General features: G+C 42.5%; 1 protein-coding gene and 1 non-coding gene across 6 annotated transcripts in view; one reads left to right on the top strand and one right to left on the bottom strand.

Annotated features, from left to right (window-relative positions):
* CSMD1 (CUB and Sushi multiple domains 1) overlaps positions 1-25,780 on the top strand; it is a 2,004,702-nt gene that overhangs the window by 1,455,962 nt on the left and 522,960 nt on the right. The gene's annotated exons all lie outside the window — the stretch shown is intronic.
* On the bottom strand, positions 21,529-21,634 carry LOC128776762 (U6 spliceosomal RNA). Its single transcript, XR_008421939.1, has one exon. It is a non-coding gene; the product is annotated as a U6 spliceosomal RNA (small nuclear RNA).

Raw genomic sequence — 25,780 nt, 5'->3', positions numbered from 1 at the left:
TTTCTAGAATGTCCCTAGTGGACTTCCCTTCAGGTTCACCTGAGTCGAATGCCCATGTTCCAGCTCCTAGGGAGCCTGAGGAAAGAACCATCTGGAAGGCAGAAGGCAGGGCTGAGGATTATGGGAAACCAGTTTTGTCTACCACATGTACACGAGCAAAGTGTTGAAGAAAGAGGTTTGGGTTCTCATCAGGTTCATATTTTGTTTATGGCACTTCAGATCCCATTATTTTCCTGTTTTGCCAGACTCCAGCAGGCTCACGTTTGATAAAATGCATGAGGTGTGTTCTTTGAGGATGTTGCAACATGGCCAAACTGCAAAATGATAAATGAAATAACGGACATATGCCATTTGGATTTACATAGTTCTCTCATTTTAGGGGTTTTGCTTTCCCAACTCATCTTTATGTACATTCACATAGATTTTTCTAATGATCTTGTATAAATTTGGTTGACTGTAAACACTCAACAGTTAAATTACATTTCAGGAATCTTGTGTTATATCGCTTCAGTAAATTCTTTGCCTTTCTTCGTTTATTTTGGTGAAATGTTCAGAGAAGAAACAGGACATTCCAGGTTGATGCACTTGTGCACACCAATACTCTTGCTAGAGCACCACTTAGACACCTGAAGGCATCTCAATTAAGCAGAATTACCATCCAAATTAAGAAGCAGTCATTGCCATTAAGTATAATTAGGCTTAATTTGATTCCTTGGGAGACATTCCAAATAAGGGGGTTTCCCGATTAAGCACATGGTGACGAAGGTATATTACATATTGAGCATAAGAGAGGAGAATGGTTCTGTAAAGATTCCCAGCCAGACTCTTGCTAGAAGCATTAGAGAGAGTTCTAGATAAGAAGTGTTGGTGTACTCAATCTGTACATTTGACGTGACTTGCAAACCTTTGAGAAATAGAAATAGAATAGAATAGAAATAGAAAATAGAATAGAAAACAAAAATCAGTTTCTAATGTCACCTAGAGATTAGTTGATAAACTCCTCTTTTGTTGAAACCTTAATCTCCTCTTAATGATTTAGTCTTTCCTGGTCTTATATTTGCTCTCACTGTTATATAACCAAGTGACATGTGTCAATTTATGCAAGGCATTAACATAAAATTGCTTATACAAGATAATTATCATAGGAAGTTCAGTGGCTAGTAGCAATGAATATTATAATTTGTCATATTGTGTAATATCATCTTAAAAAGAATACGAGAAACATATTTATAAATACACACACACACACACACACACACACATATGTGAACACCTGAGTGACTCTGTCAGTTCAGCATCCAACTTTGGCTTAGGTCATGATCTCATGGTTCATGAGTTCAAGCCCCATGTCGGGCTTTGCTCTGATGGTGTAGAACCTGCCTGGGATTCTCTCTCTCTCTCCCCATCTCTCTCTGCCCCTCCCCTGCTCACACGCTCTCTATAAAAAATAAATAAACACTTTAAAAAATTTAAAAAATATATATATAATTTTCTAAATTATATTAAGGTGATGTATGTTATAATTGAATATATAACATATTAACATATTACCCGCTATATATTAAATAATATATTAACTATAACTAATAATTATAAAACAGTTTAATATATACACACACACACACACACACACATATATATATATATTTTTTTTTTTTTTTTAGGAGACCCTGTTATGTAATGTGTTCTAGGTAGAAATTAAAAAGAAATTTTCCTCAAGATTCAGTTTAGCGGAGAAGCAGATTTCTAAACAGCCAAGTACAACTGCTCCCGCCATACTAATCTAGTAAAAATCCAATAAAAATTAATTCAATAAGGAGATATTTATTTAACGTAGATCGTTGTATATGCATTCAACAACTCAGCTTTCTCAGATAAAACTCGTGACAAGTTGTGTGACCAAATTCTTGAGAAAGTCATATATGGTTGATGAGTTACAGATAAGAGGAATTACCAGCAAATGCTCTCAAAAGTTCATCCCTGTGGTTTCCATTGGGAAGGTGAAGGGCAGACAGCTTTCCCTGGAAGCTTTGCATGGACACGGGCGGCATATGTCTGTGTATGCATATGTATACATGTACGTACATACACAGATTTATATCTCAAATGCGCTTCATGGCGACATAATTTCAGTACCTGATTTTAAGTTGATCTCCTTGGAAAGCATTTTGTTACTGTTAAACTCCTTGAGGATTTCAGTGATTGTAAGCATTTGAACTTTGTCTGTTCAGGCTTCTAAGACAAAATACCGCAGATGGGGTAGCTTAGAAACAAAGAGTTCCAGAAGCTGACAGTCCGAGATCTGGGTGCCAACATGTGAATACCCTTGTGCGGAACATGGCGTCAGTGTGAAGCACCTAGAACACTGTCTGCCCAGTGCTCCGTGCCTCCCCTCCCCCCCTCCTTCCCTGTCCTTCCTCCCTCCCCCTCCTCCTCCCTCCCCCCCTCCTCCTCCTCTCCCTCTTCCCCCTCCTCCCTCCTCCCTCCTCCCTGCCTTCCTCCTCATCCTCCTCCCTCTCCTCCCCCTCCTCCTCCTCTCCCTCTTCCCCCTCCTCCCTCCTCCCTGCCTTCCTCCTCATCCTCCTTTTCTTCTTCTCCATTGCTATTATTAATGACTACATTTAAAGAGCTGTAAATCAGACCCTGAAGGACAGGTAAAGGGTTTAAGTTTTGTGCTAATGACAGTGGGTGTCAAGAAACAGAGGAAAAGAATGGCGTTGCCATGTATATGTCTCAGGTCACTCTGTCAAGAGTCAGGTGGACACAGTTGAAGGACTCACGATTGGAAGCAGAAGACATCAGGGTTTTGGTGCAATTGTGAAAGATCATATGAGCCTCCATTGGGACAGTGGTGTCAGGATTGGAGAAGAGGAGATGAATATGAGAGGAATTTAGGGACTAGGTAATTAGATACAGCGATTTACACATTTATATCACACCTTCTATTAAATGCACAACTCGTACTATCTAAAGAAAAAATAAGAAGTCTTGTTTTAAACTTAATGCTTGTAAGAAAGTACAACTGTGTGTTAGACTTCTTTTCGGGGAGGGAGCATTAACTTTTATTACTCAGATTTTTTTTACATAATGTGAAATAAATTCATACAGACGTAGAAAAGGCATTCATCTGCATTCAAATTATTTCAAAGTTAAGGTAGAATGAAATATTTCACGTAACAGTTTGTGGTGTTTTGAAATGGAGTTTGAATGGATCCAGTTCCATACATTGTATTGACCCATCAGGGATTCCCAGACTGGTGGAGAGACCATGAGACACATGATTATCCGCTGTAATACTGTGCCAGGCGTCCCCGTCGGTTCTGTCACAGACACCTTCCCAGCCCAGAGCCATGATGGGCTCTATTTAATGGCTCCATTCCGTTGTCTTCTGTGTCACTGAGCTCCTGTGGAGAAAGTCACGTGCCGTGCCAGCTTCCCTTCGTGGCACACGAGGTGCCCCCTTAGTTCTTGCTGGCCATCGTCATTAATCTTGATACGGATTCATTGTTCCCTCCTTGTCCCCTCTCCAATATGTTCATCTCTCTGCGGCAACCCTTTTATCGCCAGCACCGTCCCCATCAGCACTGTTTAATAAGCGTATCCTGTTTAGGAACAGAGTTTGGCTCTTTCCTTCTCGAGTCTCTGTGGGCGCCGTTCCTGGCATCCTTTCTGTCCTGCCACACGGGAGCCTGCCTTCCACGATTGCCGCTAACAGGTTTTTCCGCCACACTGCAACTACTGCCTTGTTAACCGAATTTAGTTATTTTTGTCATCTCTTCTGGGTTCTCCAAAATAAAATAGAAGACGGGTCCATGCTTTTGATTTGCTTGCATTTTAAGTCAAAAATGAATCACACACACACACACACATACACACACACGTATGTGTATAAATACATATACACACATGATGGAGACAGCATTTTTAGAAAGACTGACCTGTTAGTAGTGTGCAGACCACATTAAAAAGTTAAAAAGTAAAACAAAGCAAAAACAAACAAAAAATACTGCAGAGGTGTAGACAGATGATCTACATCTGTTTTACTTGGTGTGAGTGATGGAGATCTAGGCTGGAATAGTGATTGTTTATAGAAATGGAGAAGAACAAAATATCCACGTAACACTACTGTGAGAAAAGTACACAGATTTACCGATTTTTTAAAAATAAAAGTGGCTTTAGTGGAGGAGACTTTAATAATTGTATGTCCAGAATCTGGAAAGGATGAATCTTCATCCTCATGACAGAAAGGTGGAAAAGTTTTTTTTTTGTTTGTTTCTGCTTTGTTTTCTATGAGTTGTATGGGTGCGCGCGCGTGTGTGTGTTATTGTAAAAAGAGGCAGAAATAAATAGTTTTTTCTCCCACTTAGGTTTATGTGTCTTACACGTAGTCACTGTTTTCCGTCACCTTTTGCCCTTTAATATGTTTTAAGTACTTATTTCCTGCATTAAAACACATTTCCTTTTTCATTTTTCTTCTTTTCAGTGCTTTTCTTATTTAAACACATTAATAATTACACAAGTAGGGAAAGCAATACAAAATTTACCCATTCATTGTATTTTTGAGCCACACACTCTTGATAATTGGTAAAGAGTGGTCAACAGAGCAGCTACAATCTCTGCTGGCATGGAGGTGCCACTGCAGAAGGAAGAGAGAGGGAAACCACCCAGGAACTAGGTGAAGCCACATAAAGGAGGCACGCGGCAAGCAGTTCCTTGCGGGGATGCGGGACCCATGATGGCACACTGATCGCCGTCAAAGCGCACCTTGAGAGAAAGTTGCTGTTGTCATGAGAACACTCAGAACTAACGGAACTGTCTAGTTAGTTGCTGCTACCATCCTTCCAGCTCATTTCTCTTGTTCTCTGGCCTCTCTGTACTTCCTTTCCTTCTCCCAATCACTTGAAGAGATGTTTAAAATTTGGGGAGGGTCTGTCCCCACACACATGATTGTGGGGTCCTATAGGGCAGTGGAAAGGTGTAAGGAGAACCAGGTATGTTACTTCAAGCCCCAGGTTCCAGCCTTTGCCCGTTTCCTAGCTGTGTGGTTTCAAAAAGACATAAAGTCTCTCTGTCAGTTGCCTCATTTGCCGCATAATCTGAATACTGATAATACTATGTAGACAAGCTAATGGTATTTCTCCATTTGTCAGATGAATGCACATATATGGGAATACCTCTGAGTTATTAATGTTACTGCTACAATTATAGGATCGCCTCCTAGTCTCTTCTCCATACGTGGAGTTTCTTTGCATTCCATGGCTTGGAGGACTCTGTTCTCTGATGAGAGTGATCAGTCATGTAATCAACTTACCTGAACATAGTACTGCAAGTCCAGATAAGCCCAGGCCATTTCTGGGGCATCCTAATAGCATTTCGCGTAGACAGATACAGAGAAGATTCGTTCTCTCTTGCTCAGCAGTCTGTTGCCCCTCCTAGAGCCTTTCTCTGAGTCCATCTTGTCATGTAATCCAGAAAACAACCTTTATCCTAGACTCATTTCCTCCTCTGTCACCTCTAGTTGAGCATCTTTCCTTCACACCAAGACCTTCTGGATACACTCTCCCTTTTCTGTTTTCCACTAGTGACTCTTCTAGGTCAGCCACTTCTGTCAGCGTGCACCACGTATTGCTGTGAGATAGCTCAGCTGTTTGTCATATTCTGTTCTCCACCGTCCTAATTTATCTTCCACAATAAATGGGAAATATCTTTTCTAAAAACTAAATATGCATAGAAATGTGCATGTAATAAAACAAATACATGATCGCTGTTTTGCAAAATCAAATGACACAGATAACTAGAAATCAAAAACCAAAGGAACTAAGTATTTCAATCCCAAAGATGAGCAGTGCTAACTATCGGTGCATACTTTTTGTAAGGCTTTTATCTCTATGTTTCTAATCACAAACACATATGCAAGAACATAGTTTTCCTTTATTTCCTTCCTCCTCCTTCCTCCTTTTTCTTCTTAATGACATCTTCTAATTTTAGATATGCCAAAATTTTACATATCATTGTTACTTTATAATGCACTGCATATATATATGTATATATGTGTGTGTGTATATATATGTGTGTATATATATGCACATATATGTGTATATACACACATATAATGCAAATATATAATATATATCCATATATAATTCATTTATAATGGGTGCAGGATATATATATATATATATGTATATATATTTCCATCTTAATATAATTTGTATATGTAATTACATATATATGTAATTAACCATTTTTAATAGGTGCAGAGTATTTAATTCTATCAGCTTCTTCCTTTAAACAGGTCTCTAGACTGCACCATTCTCTGTCATCATGAACAGTGCTTCAACAGACATATTTATGTTCTCTGTCTTGGCCGCTATTTCAGTAGGTTAAAGTCCTTGAATTAGAATTATAGTAATAATTTACACACATTTATAATTTTGATGCTTATTGTCCAAATACTTACCCTGTGCTAAAAGTGTGCTCATGGAAACTCCCACCGCATTGTATAGATGTCTGCATTTCAACAACATTGAGAACAAAGGTAAAATATGACTCTGTTGTATTTCAGCATTGTATCCTCAGTAATTCTCTATGGTCCATGGGAGAAAGTCCTTTTCGTAAGATCTATCTTTCACGGCAGGGCAACTGACATCACTCCACTCTCATTTTATCACTTGTTCCTGCATGCTTAGTCCCCAGCCACGCTATTAAACTCTCGGATCTTGAAAAGTATTGTACTGCTGCAGGCTCGTGCACCTGTTCATACACCCTGAACAAAAACCAGGTACTGGGGTGAAAATGCATGTTATTGAATGACTGAAGCAATATTTATCATCAGAGTCATGGCAGAAATTCTATACTTTGTTGCAAACCGATGAACTAATTAATGGGTTGACCATATTCTTTATTATCTGAACCAAAACTCTTTTAAAGGATAATGTATTAATAATAAATCTGGAAACAGTCAAAAACTGAAACTATCCAAGTAAACCAGGACCTGTGTCACCCTGTGAAGGGACAAAGGGAAAAATATCCACAAGTAGAAGAAACTCTGTGTTATTTTCCCTTCTGTAGTTGTAAAAGGATTACTTCCATACTCCCAGAACGGAAGGCAGGAGAAATGGTCAGATCTCCCAAAATACAGGAAAAATTCCCCAAACAGTAATAGCGTTGTGTGACCAATTCCTAACTTGCTCAAAGCTACACAATTAAACATGTGTCTTTTTAAAATGTTTTTTATTTGTTTATTAACGGCACACAATGTAAAGGTACATCTTAGGAATTTTAAATGAAATGAAATAAGTTACTTAAATTACCTTCTGCAAGCAAGCCTGTGTCTGTCACATCTTTGAATTTACACTCTCTTGCACGGTTGAATGGCCTGTAGTGAGAACTAATAAATGATTTTTAATAAATGGCTGTAATTATGACCAAGCATTTACTGTTTTATATCACTGGGGAGGCAAAGAAGGTCGTGCCTTAATTGAAGTTTTTGTTTGTTTGTTTATTTTGAGAAAGAGAGACAGACAGAGAGGGAGAGCATGAACAGGGGAGGTGCAGAGAGAGAGACAGAGAGATCAAGAGTCCCAAGCAGGCTCTGCACTGTCAGCACAGAGCCCGTTGTGGGGCTCGAGCTTATTAACCAGGAGACCATGACCTGAGCCAAAATCAAGATTCAGATGTTTAACCGACTGAGCCACCCAGATACCCCTTTGTAAAAATGTATATATATATATATATACATATATATATATAAATAACTATTTGCAGGCCAACAGTGCTACAAATCTACATATTATTTGTGTCCTTAACGGCTGCATATTTTGTACAAATATGCTTCCAGATAAAGTATTATTTTCATCAGAACATCTATAGCATATAACACAAAAGGTGCATTTGACACTATTAAGCTCAGTTGTGGTTAATATTTTGCAAGCAGTTGGCTTCCCCATATTGTGTTACATTGCACTTGCTGGTCTGTATTTTTGCCAATTACCCAGTGGTTCCTAACGAGGCGCAGACTTAAAAAGAGAATATTCCAGAGGTCTGGATACTGTGTTCTGCTTGCCTTCACAATCCTCTAAGTGATGATTTGATGTGTGTATTTGAAAGACCGTGTTAATGACCTGGTAATTGTTTTTGCTGGTTTGCACTGAAGTGTGAAGTGTGTTGATAACTGTCCCCTGGCATTGGAGGGGGAGCAGGGAGCCACACTGATTCTTACCCTGTGGCCGTCTCTCCACGGTCAGACGCTGAACAGCTGTCCATAGAACTGAATAAATCTGTGAGGCGGAAGAGCGATGTGGCATCGCACCTTCCTTTTAAAGGTGCTTATGGTGGAGAAACACAATGATTACTATTTTCGTAATAGGTGGCAGCTGGCCCCCACATGGCTTCATTGAAGTCAGTGAAGTCATTTTGAACTTATTTGCAGTAGGAATTTTTTGTTGTTGAAAAAAAGGCTTATATTTCATATGACACGTATTTTCAGATGACTGAACCAATGAGATTATCTCACAGGATCGCTTCTAAATTCAACACCGTGAATGAAACTGTTCTTAATGAATTATTTCATGTTTATAAAACCCACTTAGGACATTTGGGATTCTGAAGAGTTCCAATGTCTGGTGTCATTGGGTATGGTGAGAAGTCTTATGTAAAGAGGGCAAATATGGAATAATATAGGGTTTTTTTAAGTGTTTTTTTTTTTTTTTTATTTTTGAGGGAGAGAGAGAGAGAGAGAGAGAGCAAGCAAGCAGAGGAGGGGCATAGGATTTGAAACGAGCTCTTTGCTGACAGCAGAAGCCCTGATGTGGGGCTCGAACTCATGAACCATGAGATCATGACCTGAGCCGAAATCAAGAGCAGGATGCTTAACTGACCTAGCCACCCACACACCCCTAGAAGCAGTTTTAATACCACATTTGACTGATTTGCAGAGCCCTATATAGATACATGATCAAAATACTCAACCATATACATTTCATCTAGAAATGTATGACACCAAAGATATGCATCTTGCTATACACACACACACACACACACACACACACACACGTATATAAGCAATGTATATAAATAATTAAATGAATGAAAAAGAAGGGAAAATTAAAATTATGATTGGCACATAATTGAAATAAAAAACCCTGACATTTGAATGAAAAGTCCTCAAAAGTTACAAACAGAGAGGGAGGGAGGCAAACCATAAGAGACTCTTAAAAACTGAGACTAAATTGAGGGTGGATGGGGGGTGGGAGGGAGGGGAAAGTGGGTGATGGGCAGTGAGGAGGGCACCTGTTGGGATGAGCACTGGGTGTCGTATGGAGACCAATTTGACAATAAGTTATATTTTAAAAAAAATTAAGTCCTCAGGAGCAAGCATATATACACACACGTAAATATTTTAAATTTATATGTAAAATGAGTGTCTCTTGATGCAGGGTTCAGGAAACTGAGTGATGGTTATGTAAAATCTTCAGCGAAGCAAGATTTTACTAAGTTCTTTCAGATACGGAATTTTCACAGTGGAGCTCACGTATCAGCTGAAATCATTGGGCGCCCACGCTTTGCCTCTGCCCTCCGGCCCTGCCCGAGCTCAGCCTGCCTCTGCATACCTTCCTTGGAGATGTGCCCTTGGGACTAGTTGGCTGAATCCTCAGGGATAACGTCCAGGCTGTGGTCTTCACTGATCACACCCGATGTCTTGAGAATGAAGTGAAAACCTCCACGTGGCTCGGCACTGAGAAATTTACCAACTTCTCTCACTTGATTCTAGATCCCCAAACGCACATCCCGGCCCAGTTAAGCAGCACTGCTCCCTAACGCGCCCCTATTTTCCTCCCCCTGTGCAGACACATTTCTCCACATTCTGCTGGGCCTTGTCCGGGCTTGGCTCACATTTCTTGATGCTTGTTGTGGCTTGTTCTTGGGCCTTGCAGCCCGATCCTGTCCACAGCTCTACGCAGGGCCTCCCTCAGCACTGCCTGCCTGCAGACCACTCTTCCTCAGCATCCGCCATGCCTCATGGCTCTTGTCATCACACCGAGGCACTCAGGGTCCTTCCCCCAGTGGCACTTCCTGCCATTGATTCGTCTACCACTTGTTAGGAGAACACCGGCAGGGCAGAGTATTTTCTGCTCAAGGTATCACAGTAGTTGGTCGGTGTCCTGCTTTTTTCTGGTTACTCATGTAGGACTTTCAGTTTTCCTAGCCCTGGTTCTCTTGACATATGGTTCTGATGACTTCTGCTCCTCCTTGGATTTGTTTTCTGTCAATATTTTCCATCTGTGGATGTTCTGAAGCATTTGGTATTCCAGTTAACATAACCAGGCTAAGATAACAACCCTCACCAACTCAACGAAACCTAGATGCTACCATCTGTTGGCCATTTCTACTGACTGGTCAGTTAGTCCTTTGGCCACCATGTTGAGGTGACTATGGGAGTCTTGCTTCAGGATCTCATCATGGCGGCAACTGGGGGTCTGTCCAGTCCTGCCTATTTTTGATTCTAAGTCCTTCCCTTCTTTTGGACCTCTCTTCACCCCAATATTGGGTTACTGTAGCAGCAAGCTCCCTGCCCCCCCCCCCCCCCCAGCTCTGGCCCTCCTCCAGATCCGAGGCTGGTTTCCTCCAGTCGCCATCTTCCTCAGACCCAACTATGTTTATAGCACACACTTGCCAATGTGCCGTGGGCGTGACTGTATCTGATTCACACTTCATATTAAACTAGTCAGAAGGTTTCACGGTGTTTCCTCCCACTTTCAATATGTACCTATGTCCTCCTGACTCCTCCTCCTCCTTCTCCGCTTCTTCCTCCTTCTCCTCCTTCTTTTGCAAAATGTAAAACTTAAGCAGCTTTATTTTAGAATGCAATTGCCGGAGGTTGTCATGGCAGAATTGTCCTGAAAGAAGGAATTTATCGTAACAATGACATTCAGTAATCATAAAGTCAACAGATTAAGATTCTATGTCTAATATTTATTCAAAGTTATAGTATGGGCTTCTGCAGATTTCCCCTAAGTTTTATTGAGGTATATTTGACAAATACAAAATGGTATAGATTTAAGGTATAAAACATGATGTTTCAATATATGTAAACATTGTGAAGTGACTACCAGAATCAAGCCAAGTGACCTATTCATCACCTCACATAGTTACCTTTCCTTTTAAATTAGGGTAATTGAGTTACCTTAATTGTGAGAACAGTTGAAATCCATTCTTTTGGCAAATTTCAAGTGTGTAATACAGTATGGTTACTAGTCACAGCACTATACGTTACATCTCCAGAATTAGTCATCTTGCATCATGAAGGTTTGTACCCTTTGAATAATATTGCCCTGTTTCCCCCACCCCACATCCCTTTCTTCTCTTCAAGCTTTTCCTTTCATTGTTTTCACACAATAAAATATTATCCTCATTTCTGCCTCAAGTTGCTACTCTCATAAAGAATACTTCTTGTCTATCCTCTTTTTATATTTTTTCTATTCTGTGGAAAGCATTGACCTAGATGTGAATGAGATACAGTAGTAACGAATTTATAATATAACCCTTAAGAGCACATACATACACATACTGTTATTCTAAATTATTAATGTATGTTTCAGTTCTCTTTGGAAAATAAAACACAGAGAAAGTAAATGTCATCAAAATTCTATGATTTAATATATGAACAAATTAAGTTCTACTCTCTGTGCACTACATAGGAATCTGCTTTTCTGTCACTGTATAAATATGGATATTTGTATATGCACGTATCGGTATATGTATTTATGTGTGTGTATATATACGTACATATGATGGAATGTATACACACATATATAAAGTAAAGACAAATATTGTTATAAGCAATTCTTTGCTTATTTTTTACTCAATAAAACATGAACATCTCTTTCGATCTATTTGTTTATGTGTCTACTCACTCACTTTAATATTTTCAGTGTCCGTTAAGTATGACTATACTAAAACTTGTTCAGCCATTCCAAGGTAATAGATATTTTGGTTGTTTCCAAAATGTTGTTCTCATAAGCAGTGCTGCAGTGGCCATCACTGTTACTGTCATGGGTCCAGTAAAGTCCCGCTGTAATTGTTGACTACTCAGAACCTGTACAGTCTCGCCTTCCCCATTAGGTTCTTCTTGCCTCGGTTGCCATGGATATCCTACCTCTAGAGTGTTGTCAGTTTTGAGGCATCTAGTCTTCTGACAAATTCTCATAATAGTAAAGAAGCTAAGGCACTAAGCAGATATAAGATTAGATTGTGGATCAGCCACCTGTGTCACATACTTTTTTTATAAATTGGCTTATCCGAAGAGGCAATTAATGACCTCCAAATTATTATAGAAATCCCTTAAAGGGGGTGCCTGGGCAGCTCAGTCGGTTAAGTGTCCGACATCACCTCAGGTCATGATCTCAGGGATCGTGAGTTCGAGCCCTGCGTCAAGCTCTGTGCTGACAGTGTGGAGCCTTCTTGGGATTCTCTCTCTCCCTCTCTCTGCCTCCTGCCTGTCTCTATCTGTCAAAAATAAATAAATAAACATAAAAAAAGTCCCTGAGGGTATCTGGGCAGCTCAGTTGGGCATCTGACTCTTCAACTCAGGTCTTGATCTCGGGCCGTGATCTGATTTCGGCTCAGGTCGTGATCTCACTTTGTGAATTTGAGCCCGACATCCCGCTCTGTGCCAACAGTATGGAGCCTGCTTGGAATTCTCTCTATCCCTTTCTCTCTGCCCCTCCCCTACTCCTGCTATCTCTCTCTCACAAAATAAACATTATTTTTTTTTAATCCCTGAAAAGAAAGTGGCTAGTGTATTCATACTTTAGCAAATTTGTGATGGTGGTCCTCCTATAAATCTGAAATACTGTCATGTTAGTGCAGACCCTATTTAAGTATGTTCTCATGTATCCATAAATTAATTTTATTGTATTTATCCCAACCTTACATTATCTGACAAAAGGCATTCAGAGTGGGTTTTTTTTTTTTTCCTTTCCATAATTAATTGGTTGGTTGGTTGGCTGGATGGTCAGTTAGTTGGCTTGCTGATTGGTTTTAGGAGTCATGTATATCTATTACTTAAGTACATTCAGTTCTCCAGTGTCACACTTTAAAATCTCCTCACATGATGGACAGTAAAATGGCGTGTCTATAATATGGGGTAAACTACTCCTGGAATAGTAACCCTCTTCTAGGCTGTCTTCAACACATAATACATTTTCTACCTCCATGAATTTCAAGAAATAAGCATCATTCATTTCCATTTAAAGTAAGTAACTTTCCATAATTGTATCAATTTCAAAGAAAACTGACATTTAAAAATTAATGAAAATAGTTCTGTTCTTCCATACCGATGTTCAAGGTGGAGTTACTTTATATGCGCATTGAATTGACCTAGAGTAAAACACAGTTTACATGGACCTCCTGACCCTACAGCGGGCACACGTGGGCTCTGTGAGTGGAGCATGTCCGTGCAGACATTCCTGCGTCAGAACAGACCTGTACAACGCACGTCAGATTTGAATCCTCTGAACTCAAGAAAATGTCTTCTGCATCAGGATCCACATGTCTCCCCGCTTCCGTTTGTCTGATTCAGGCTAACCCAGTTCTGACGATGTTTGCAGTCTACTTAGGACGTTTTAATTTTCTGATGTCTAAAGGAAGGTTAGCACAGTTCAGAAGGACCTTTACACGTGCCTAAAAATGCTCTTTCTAAAAAGACATTTTTGAGAACCCCTTAATTTGGCATATACTACTTATTTCAAAGTGTAATGGAGATTTAACATTCCTGTATTTAAAATATGTAAAAACTCAAGGTCTGTGTGCTGATCTGATTTTTAAGGAGAACGTTTACACCATATAGGTGGTATAAACCATCAGTTTTCAAGCTTTGTATCAAGACGTTTTTCAACTTTCCAGTAATTCTCTGTCCTTCCTTCCAAATCATAGTGCTGTTTCCCTGTGGATAGCCCTGCTCTCTGTCACAGAACCACACCTCTGTGTCTCAGAGGGGGGAAGGATTCCACTGTGACTGTAAAACTGCTTTTGCGCGATTGCTGTAATGGCCTCGCCGTTCCGTCCAGTACTTCAGAACATGAGTCCACAAAATCCCCTTCCTTGTAGTCAAGGCTCTGTCATGGAACATCTTTCCCATTCTAGACCTGGGTGTCAGTGCCCCTGCAGGATTGGGGAAATCTGTCCTCGGGTCCAACAATGACTGGCCTCACTTTCCAGTGTCTAAAACCACGTCTGGAATTTGGGAAGCGGGATGTCCTGAGGTGCCTGTGTCACAGTGGGAGATGATGCTTACAACCGCAGAGAGCATCAGATCCAGGCTGGCCCCAGGCTTGAGCCCAGAGGGGATGGGATGCCCTACAGTGAATAATTCTTGCCATCAGTCACGTCTGTATGGCACAGAATAACAAAGCACACTGTGGTTGAGTATCAGACCTCAGCTATGAATAGCAAAGACCATTATTTAAAAAAAAAAAAAAACAAAAAAAAAAAAACAAAAAAAAAAAACCTTTTTATACCTCTATTTAAAAAATCTGAAAAGATGGGATGCCTGGGTGGCTAAGTCAGGTTGAGCATCTAACTCTTGATTTTGAATCAGGTCACGATCCCCGGGTCATGGGATCAGGCCCCACGTTGGGCTCTGCACGGAGTGCAGATTCTCCTTGCTTGAGATTCTCTCTCTCCCTCCCACTGCCTCTCTCTCCCACTTGTGCACTCTCTCCCTGTCTGTTAAAAAAAATCTGGAAAGGAATTTACCAATTCTGAAGTTATGAGTAGGGAAGTAAAGGGTGCTAACCAAGCCTGGTTGTGATGGAAGTCACATATCCAGTAAAATCTATTTTGTTCTCCTAGGTTCCCAGAAGACAGATAAGTTCGTTTCATCCACTGCCTCCTGGATCACTTACCCACTGTGTCTACCCAAAGGCTTAAAGCCAATGAATTTTCAGGCTCATGAATTTTAAAATGTATTTTGGCATAAAAAGTGTATTCATCTGTTGGAATTTCCACATATCTTAAAGATGGGAGTGGGTGGGAGATACTACAATACAGAAAAGAAAGTGCCAGAAGATATCAGCTAATATTGCTGGAGAAATCAGCCGATTTTAGAAACAGAAAGGCATTTCATCCACTGTTGTGCTGAATCCTTAAACACTCCGTGTCACAGGCTCTGTTATTAGAGTTTTTGCCTTAAAGGTAAGAAAACTGAGTCATGAAGAGGTAAAGTGTACCTCTTTCACCACTATCCAGTGCTGCCTCAGCTCTGGAGGCGGAGGGAGACTGGTGGTTATGGTAGGTACAGGCTCGTCCTGACAGGTGGCTGGCGCGTCCTGAGAACAGGTGTTACTGTGTTCACGTTGAGCTGTGAGCGGGGATGTGCTGAGAGGGCCAGTGGTGCGACGCTGTTCCGACCAAGGAAGCAGACGTCTCCACCACGTACACACGAGCTGCGTGTGCCCTCTTTGTGTGTCTGCTCATCACGTAGTTACGACGTCCATGGAGTGTCCGCGTGTCATCTGTCTGGGGCCTAGGAACACAGTGGTGCCCAGACCAGGTGCCGATAGGTGCCACGAAAAGCAAACAAACAAGTCAATGAACGGATAAAATTTAACAAAGGGATAGAGGCTGATGAGGTCAAGGTCATGGAATGGGGGTGTGATGTGTGCCTGAGACTGTGTGCAGGGCGGTCGCCTGAGCTGAGCCCTGGAAGATGTGAGGATGGGGGAGGGGAGGTCAGTGTAGGCAGTGCCAATGTCCTGTGGTAGGAGTGAGTTGGACGAAATGAGAAGCACCAGAAAGGCAGTGGGGTTGGAACAGGTGGGTGAGGGCAGAAGTGGCAGGCGCTCAGATTTTGGATACATTCCTGAGGAAGAGGCTTCGGAAGACTTGCTGACGATTGAGTATGGGAAGAAAAGATCCAGAAGGTTAATACATAGCTCCAAGGCTTAGGAATTGGGCAGCTGGAGGGATGGCCATACTGTGGCCCCTTGTTTCTACACCGGATACCTTTATTCCTTTTTCCTTTTCTTCCTTTACCTGGCCTTTTACCTAGAACTCTTCCCAATCAAAAATAAGGGAAATTATAGTAAAATCTAAGAACGGGGAGCATTTAAGGGGCACCTGTGTTGCTCAGTCGGTTAAGCATCCGACTTCAGCTCAGGTCATGATCTTGCAGTTCGTGAGTTCGAGCCCCGCATCGGCCTCTGTGCTGATAGCTCGGAGCCTGGAGCCTGCTTCCAATTCTGTGTCTCCCCCTCTCTCTGCTCCTCCCCTGCTCATGCTCTGTCTCTCTCTGTCTCAAAAATAAATAAAACATTAAAAAAATTTTAAGAAAAAGTTTTTTAACATTTTGTATTTATATTTGAGAGACAGAGACAGAGCACGAGACGGTGGGGAGAGAGGCGCAGAGAGAGAGAGGGAGACGTAGAATCTGAACCACGCTCCAGGCTCTGAGCTGTCAGCACACAGCCCAATGCAGGATTTGAACCCACAAGCTATGAAATCATGACCTGAGCTGAGGTTGGACAATTAACCAACTGAGCCACCCAGGAGCCCCACTTTTTTTTTCTTTTATTACTATCATAAATGTTAAACACGTACAAGAAAAACATCATACATTTCTGTTAAATAATTGGTTTACGACAAAACAATTTATTTGTTTCATAAAGGTAGGCTCAGTGGCTTTGACTTACAGGTAGCAAATATATGTAAGTTAAATTACATTTTTCTCAAAGTCAAGCTTATTAGTGTGAAGTAGTAAAGTTACTGTGTAAACAGTAAATGAATAAGAATAGAAACAGAACCTACAGTTTTACACAGGATTGGAACGTATTTTCTTGTTTCATGATATGGCCAGGCACAAATACAGGCACAACGATAGAAAAATAGTGCACACAAGTGTTGATCTCTTGCCCACTTACAAATCTATGCACATCCAAGAAGTGGGGTTTTTATAACTACAAACGTAAAACCAAGTGTATTTCTTTTATGTGAAAATTGCTTTTTTGCTTCACAATTTTTTGCTTCTCAGTGTAAATCTGACCTAAGCACACAAGACTTTCATTTTTTTTTTTTTGCTGAATGGTGACTTTCTGTCTTCATTCCTGATGCTTGAAAACAAGACGCTCGCTCACACGTGTAAGAAATTCACCTTGCAGCCAAGGGGTTCCCGTTTTCTTAGATGTGGCAGAATGTTCCTCTTCCTTAGACTCCAGGGGCTTGGGCAGGGGTGATGACACCAGACCACAGTTCACATTCCTGTTCTTCCCTCAAAGTCCAGCTCTCCAGCTGAACAGAAGATTTGGAGAGAGAGTTCCTCACCCAGCTCTCCACTTCTGTGAAGAGAGGGGAAATACTAGTTGGTCCCATTCTGTGGTTTTTCCAGAAGGTTTGAAAACGACAGGCGGTATTTGATGTCCTTCCCTGTTCTAGACCCAGTCATCACTGGAAACGTTTTAGGATTTTCTTTTGCAACAGGGTTTCTCCAATGTGCCGATTTCCTTTTAAATTCAGTAGTATGATTGTATCAAGCCAAATCATTTTCTCCACGGGGCTAAGGAGGCCACTTCAGCAGGTTCACTTGATGAGAAAGGACTGCTAATGCTCATATCTTCCGCTTTTTCATTGTCAGTAACATTCTTTGTCTCAGTGTCCAGTCTTGAAACATTCTGAAACTTGTCTTTATCTTACCCGGCTAAGTATTTCTTACAGCATTGCTCAAAAGCTCTTCAGCAGGTACCCCACTGCAAAGCAAACAATGTGTGGTGAGGACATCAGGGTTTTTTTGTTTGTTTTTGTTTGTTTCTTTCAGCAGTAGAGGCAGAACTTTCCATGAGGTCAACAATCGATGGGAATGGTCTGTACAGGTGCTGACACGAGTTTCTCCAAGATCTCTTGTTTCCAGACAAGAGAACAAATCATTAAATGCATCTTGGTCTTTGCTTATTTAAAGCAGAAAAAAAATTCTTAAATTTCACCACGAGTTTTGTTAGTGGATCTTTTGACTATCGCCTTGATAGAGGAGCTGCTTCGTAGAGATCTTTCTCGGTATCAGGGACATGTTATCAACGTGTTGACTTTTGGAGCAGTGCAGAGTAGAAAGTATTTCGGCTCCTTGTATCCTATTTTAGAATTCTCACTGTATAGTCACTGTAGTTTTTCATGCCGCATTACTAAGGTTTCACCAACTGTTTGACTTTGCCTTTTCTGGTCAATAAATTCTGCTGCTAAATGACTTACTTCCTGAGCCTCTCCACCAGTGTGACTTTTTGTTCCTCAGCGAAAGCTTTACTCTATTTGAGATTCCAGTAGCCTTTAAAATAATCAGCGCAATTACCCATTGAGTGGCTTTGATTTGAAGTGAAGCGTCCTCAATTTTGCTGAAGTCAGTACTGCGTTTGTAAGGTGTTTTCCAGTAGCGATGCGCAGTGAAGGGGACCACTTACATTCCCCACGTAAAACCCACGACAGACGGCTTTCGTTGTCAAGGCAGAGTTCCTTTGTGTTTCATGTGGCATTAGCTCAGTGAGACGATTCAAAAGATTCTAATGCTGTATCATTAACCTTACCAGAATTGTCAATAGACCTAGAATACTCCTCTTCTACTTCATACGTCATCTTTAGAAATTGCCACTTTGGTCCATCAGATACGTGCACATGACAGAAGTGGCAATAAAATATGAAACAACAGGGGGGCACACATAATTGAATGAGCGGATAGTGAAAATATAGACACTTCATCCACCTGTCAATCCCACAGTCCTCACTTGACAATATATACAGTAACATCAGTGTGTGATGAGTCCAGTTGGGTAGTGGTGTGTAAAAACCCCTCTTTACAATGAAATTCTTGTCTCAATATTTTATCGCAAAGTGAAGCTTCTTTCCTTTATGAGACATTCAGCAACACGCTAAGGGAAGTTTGGGGAGATAATTCCGAGGAAAGGGAACACCATCAATGTGGCTCTGCGTTCATCGGCCGGCTCCCAGCCTCATGTCGGGAATCAGCAGTGCATTCACCCCATGAGGACACTCTCTGCCCTAGTTTGGGGAACCTTCCACTACAGAATCACCAGCGCATCCCTCAGTCAGTGTCCATCACCCTGAGCATCGGCACCGTGCGGCGGGTCAAGTTGAAAACACCAGTCTCACGCAAAACCGCCTCCTGTGATGCCAGTTAAGGAAACTCAGGCATTGAATGGTTCCAAGCAGGAGATATTGGTCGTTCAGATGAGTTAAGTGAGAGTCAAAGGAGGTATGGATTTGAGAGCTATTCCGGGGGTGATGCTACTAGGATACTGCAGTGGGAGTTAGGACTTTGTTTAGACGGTTCTGTGAGTGAGTGTGTAGAAAGATGAGAAGCAGACGCTCTGAAGAGTGTGCGGCAGGACGCGCACTAGGTTTCTCCTGGCCTCCCCTGCCCATCGTCCTTGGGCACAGGGCTACCATGTCAGCAGGCACGAAACAGAGCTCCTGTGCCCTTGCCTGCAATCGGACTTTCTAGCCGCCGATTCCGGGATTCCACTGGTCTTTTGTTTCTGAATCTACTGGGTTCCTCATCAAGAAATCAATGGCATAAGTGTGGGAGTTTGGGGGAAGTATTGACGTGCTTGCTGGAGCTGAAGCTTCTTGGGGCTTTTCTGATTTGAGCGAGGGGATATGTTTTCCAAGAGAAGCAAGGGCATGTTACAGGAAGCCCGGAAGGGAATACTGTATGGTTCTGGCGTGCACCAGGAAGTCATGTGTGAAGTCCAATGCCTGTGAGGACGAGTCCAGAGACCCAGCCACATGGAGGAAACAATTAATTCCAGCTTCCTAGGGGCCAGTTTATAGTCACATATTGAATTGAAAACCACTAAAATCTGACAATGTATATATTATCTTCAGAAAACAAAATTATCAAATGAGAAAAACAAATTGATCCAAATGTATAAGACCTCTAGTTTTCCTTTCTAGTAGGGTACTTTTCTGGTTTTGGTATCAGGATAATGCTGGCCTCAAATAATGAGTTTAAGAGTCTTCTCTCCTTGTTTGTTTGTTTGTGGGTTTTTTTGGAAGATTTTGAGAAAGATTAATGTTAATTCTTCTTTAGATGTTTGGTAAAATTCGCCAGTGAAGCCATATGGTCCTGGTCTTTTCTTTGTTGGGAGGTTTTGACTTACTGATTCAGTCTCCTTATTAATAGCAGTCTGTTAAGATTTTCCATTTCTTCCTGATTCAGTCTTATAAACTGTAGGATTCTAAGAATTTTTCTGTTTCTTCTAGGTTGCCCAGTTTGCTAATGTATAATTGTCCATAGTAGACTTTTATGATCCTTTGTATCTATTGTGGTATCAGGTGTAATTTCTCCTCTATCATTTATAATTTTGTTCATTTCAGTTCTTTTCCTTTTTTTCCCTTGGTCAGTCTAGCTAAGGGTGTGTCAATTTAGTTTATCTCTTCAAAGAACCAACTCTTAGTTTGGTTAGTCTTTTCTAATCTTTTCCTGTTCTCTATTTCATTTATTTCTGCGCTAATCTTTATCATTTCCTTTCTGTGTTAATTTGGGCTGAGTTTGTTCTCATGGGGGTTTCCTTATACGTAACTCCCCTCCTTTCTCTTGCTGACTTTTGACAATGTAATCAAAATGTGTCTCAGGGCAGCCCAACACAGGATCAACCTATTTGGGGTCCTTTGAGTCTAGGGGATCTGGATGTTCATTTGTCTCCTCTGGTTCAGGAAGCTTTGGGCCATTATTGTTCTAAATATACTTGGTGGCTCATTCTCTTTCTTTTCTCCTGGAATTTCCACTTGAATATTCTTCCTTTTTACTGTGTCCCATAATTCCCATAGGCTTTCCTCACTCTTTCTCATTCTTTTTAAATTTTTGTGTCCTCTTTTTTTTTTAATGTTAATTGATTTATTTTGAGAGAGAGAGAGCAGGGGAGGGACAGCGAGAGGATCCCAAGAAGGTCCGTGCTGTCAGCACAGAGCCTGACGCAGGGCTAGAACTTACAAACCATGAGATCATGACCTGAGCTGTAATTAAGAGTCAGATGCTAACCCGCTGAGCCACTCAGGTGCCCCTCTTTTCTCCCTCTGATTGGGTAATTTCCAATGTCTTATCCTCCAAATTGCCAGTAGTTTCTTCCACATGTTGTCAACTCTACTTCTGAAACTTTTGAATTCTTTAGTTCAATTATTGTTCATTTCAACTCTAGTTTTTGTGTGTTTTTTTTTAAATTTTTTAAATGTTTATTTATTTTGGAGAGAGAGACAGGGTGTGAGCAGAGGAGGGGCAGAGAGAGTGGGAGACAGAATCCGAAGCAGGCTCCAGGCTCTGAGCTGTCAGCACAGAGCCCAATGCGGGGCTTGAATCCAAGAACATTGAGATCATGATCCAAGCTGAAGTGAGGCGCTTAACTGACTGAGCCACCCAGGAGACCCTGTTTTGTTTTGTTTTGTTTTGTTTTGTTTTGTTTTGTTTTGTTTTGTTTTGATGATTGCTACTTTCTTCTGGTTTCTCATTAAGCTTCTTGTTTTGTTCATGCAGAAAATATGGAACATTTCATCAATGTGTGTGTCATCCTTGCTCAAGAGCCATGCTAGTCTTGTCTTTATTGTTCCAGTTTTAGTATGTGTGCTGCTAGCCAAACACAAAGCTTGATGTGAAACTGTATGTGCCCCCTCAGTGCCTTTTCTGATGCCACTCAGCGCCCCTCCCCCTTGAATATGGCACATTGCGGGCTCGGCTCTTTTTCCTGTTGACACTTGCTCCATCCTGTAGCTTGAAATACTGTAGTCTATAGGTTGCCCTCTTCCAAAGATTTCTCTAGACAGATTCCCTACTCTGAACTCTACATGCATCCGGTTGTCTACTCAGCTTCTGCATTTACATGTCCAATAGGCATTTCAAACATAGCTCGTCCAGAACAGACCTAGATTTTCTCTCCAAAACCTGTTCCTACCATCCTCTTCTCGGACAATGGCCGTTTCTCTCTGTCAGTTACGTAGGTTACAAAATAAACTCCATAGTGATTTCCAACTCCGTCTCTCATACCCCGCCTCTCTCCGCAAACACCTACAAATACTCTACGCCCCAGAGCCGGTATCCAGCCCTCCCCCACTTCCGTTAATCACACAGAGGTCTCGGCAGCCATTGCGTCTCACCTAGATTTTCGCAACTCTCTCCTGACTGATCCCCTTATTTCTGCTTTTGCCCCTGTTCAGCTTTTGCCCCTCAACATAGTAACCAAAGTGATTCTTTTAAAAGTTGCTGTGTATCACTCCTACGCTCAAAACTCTGGCGACCTGTCGCCTGTCTCTGTAGAAAATCAGAAGTCCTAATGATGTTCTTCAAGGCTCCCCATAAGCCTCCCCCCATGGCCCCTCGGTCCCGTGTCCTGCTCCAGCCCCACACTGCCCCAGCTCATCAGCGTCCTCGTGGTTTCTCAAACACATCGAGCACTCTGTGTCTCAGGGCTTCCGTCTTCTCCGTCCGACACGATCTCCTCTCGGATATGTGCAGACTGATCTGCCACGTGCTATAGATCTCTGTGCGGCCTGGGAGCAAACCCCTCCCTGCCTTCCACCTCCGTCTCCCTGCTCGCTGCTTCTCCCTGGTACTGCCCCTGTGGGACATGCAAATAGCCAATGATGCGTCTGTTGCCTCTGACACCGCCCTAGAGGGCAAGTAAGGGCAGAGGCCACGTCTGTTCATTCACCACTGTATTGGCAATCCTAGAACTTTACTTGGAAAATGGCAAATGATCAAAAGTATTGTGGAATGATGACATAATGGAATTCGTACCTTCGGAGCTGTGGGGGGAAAATAATGCCAAGGGGCTCGAGCGAATGATGTATTTTACATAATGTCTTCCAGGCCCATCCATGCTGTCGCCAATGGCAGGATTTGCTTCTGTTTTAAGGCTGAATAATATTTCATTGCATGGATAGACCCTTTTCTTTTCTCATTCATCTGTGTACCTTCGGGTTGCTTCCATATCTTGGCTACTGTGAATGACGCACAGCCCTGCTTCCATGAGGCATCTAAAATAGCTGAAGGTTTAGAAGTAGACATTAGGGTGGTGATTATCACAGGCTGGGGGAGGACCGCGTGGACAGTTCTTGTTTAATGGGCGTAAAATCACAGCTCTCCAAGACGAGTGTGTTTCAGAGATCTGCTGTACAACATCGTTCCTAGAGTTAACAATAAGACGTTGGGCAATTAAAAATTTATTGAGAGGATAGATCTCATGTTAACTGTTTTTCCTACAAGAAAGAGGGGGCACAAGGATCCTTCTGGAGGTGAAGGAAATGTTTACTACCTTCCTTGTGGTGATGGTGGCATGAGTGTATGCATGTGACTAAGCTCATTAAACTGCATGCATTAAGTATGTGTGGGTTTTGTGGGCCAGTTATATCTCAATAAAGCTGAAGAAAGAAGAAAACATAACGCTGAAGAACTTAGCACAGTACGTGACAAATATTAGTTGATTAATAAATGCTAAGTATAGATGTTAAGGTCAGAACCCTTAGGGTTCAAGTGTTTCATCATAACATAACTCGAAAGGAATTTCCATAGGAAACAAAAGAGACTGGTTGATTTTCTTTGTATTTTTAAAAATACTTATTTATTTTGAGAGAGAGAGAGCACAAGAGCATGAGCAGGGGAAGGGGCACAGAGGGGGGAGCCAGAGAATCCATGCAAGCTCCGTGCTGTCAGCGAGGAGCCCATTGTGGGCCTTGAACACATGAACCATGAGATTGTGACTTGAGCCGAAATCAGAGAATCAGACGCTTAAGCTAACTGACCCCCGCCGGCGCCCCTCTGGTTAATTTTCTTAAAAGGATGTGGGGCAAAGTAAGATAAATACAATGTGTTCACAAATGCCAAAGTAGACGATTAGGAAGAAATTTCAACTTTAAAAATGGTGTTAGGCTGTATCTAAAAATAAAGCCTTTTGTTTTTTAAGGACATTCAGTGGACGCACAGATGTGGTGCAAAAGCTCTGGGTATTTGTAACAGAAACTGTTAGCACTGAATTTAATTAACTCCCTCTGCTGTGTTGCCAGATGAGAAGTTTGCTTTGTGCTAAGGTAAATCAGGAGGCGTTGGTTAAAATTCAGAGTTTAATAAGCCGGAGGCATGGGGAGAAGGCGTTTTTATCCAAGACTAAGCCGTCATTGTGTGTAACACCACTCCGCTTAATTTCCACGCGTGAAAACTGTGGCAGACAAGCTTACGAACAACTCACACCAGAGAAACGTCCACTTCGAAGAGCATACCGTGCTCACCACAGTGGCCCTGTGTGGTTTGTTTCAGATGCATACGTAAGAAGGATTTCAAAGATTGTTTCTCAGTCTGGAAACGAGGTGCCCATCTGTGCCTGATGTGATTGTGGCTGATTTAAAGGAGATCGTTTTCTAACTCTGTCTGGTTCAGGAACATTATCCACCGGAATCTCAAGGTGGCTCGGCACACTTGAGTTTTCCGTCGTTTTCCACAGGTGTTTTCTCCTTTTCCCTTTGTAATAAAGAGGCGGCCAGAGACTCTTAGCTTGGGGTGTTCTGTATCTTTAATTTTATGTCACAGCCCCACACTTGGTTCCACAGGCGTGTGACGGGACCGCCCAACAGTGAGGTAGTGACGGGAGCAGTTTTGAAGGTTTGGGGCGAGGGCGAGCTGCTTGGGTGCGTTGCATAACCCGAGAGCCTCACTTTCACTGCCAGGCACAAGGCGAGCGTCTCTGCAGGTGTCCGTGCGTCACCTTCCTCTCTGCTCTGCACCAATTCAGGCCCTGGAAATAGAGATCTGCGCACACACACAGATAGCCGCTGTCACCAAAGCTTCTAATCCAGTGGATGAAGACATAAGCCTGAACACAAATAACATATGATGAAACCCGGGAAGGGTGGAGCGAGGCCTGCAGGGAAGAAGCCATGCCCTTTCATCCGTGGTAGCCCTGGTGGTCTTCTGAGAGAGGGAGGAAGGAATAGTGATGGACCGGAGGTGGCCTGGGGGGAGGAAGGACTAGTGATGGACCAGAGGTGGCCTGGGGGGAGGAAGGACTAGTGATGGACCGGAGGTGGCCTGGGGGAGGAAGGACTAGTGATGGACCGGAGGTGGCCTGGGGGAGGAAGGACTAGCGATGGACCGGAGGTGGCCTGGGGGGAGGAAGGACTAGCGATGGACCGGAGGTGGCCTGGGGGGAAGAAGGACTAGTGATGGACCGGAGGTGGCCTGGGGGGAGGAAGGACTAGCGATGGACCGGAGGTGGCCTGGGGGGAGGAAGGACTAGTGATGGACCGGAGGTGGCCTGGGGGGAGGAAGGACTAGCGATGGACCAGAGGTGGCCTGGGGGGAGGAAGGACTAGTGATGGACCACAGGTGGCCTGGGGGGGATCCCTGCAGGCGGAGCCCTCAGCAAGTGCCAAAGCCCTGAACCTGAGGAGGTGGGCACGTTGTGGGGAGAGAAACATGGTTATCTATGGGTTTGGGGGGACTGGTGGGGGTAGGATTTGTCTGAGAAGCCGCTCACTGAGGGCGGAAGGGGTAACTGCCTCTCAGGCTCTATGAATATGTTTGGACTTCATCCTCATTGCAAGGAGAGAAGCTTCTGGAAGGTGTGCACTTTGGTTTGGAAGCTGAAGAAGGTTTTTGTGACTGCTGTGTGTAGAACCATTTGTGGGTGAGGCAGGAATGGAAGCCGTCGTGGCATTCCGGGGGCGACAAGCAGGTCCCCGTGCAGGTGGGGTGGCGTGCTGGCTCCGTGGATGGCGTGGACGGAGGGCTTGCAGGGCC

This window comes from Panthera pardus, unplaced genomic scaffold (genome assembly GCF_024362965.1).
Source record: "Panthera pardus isolate Hobbes unplaced genomic scaffold, ASM2436296v1 HiC_scaffold_13, whole genome shotgun sequence".
NCBI lineage: Eukaryota > Metazoa > Chordata > Mammalia > Carnivora > Felidae > Panthera > Panthera pardus.
This window is presented reverse-complemented; position numbering and strand designations above follow the sequence as displayed.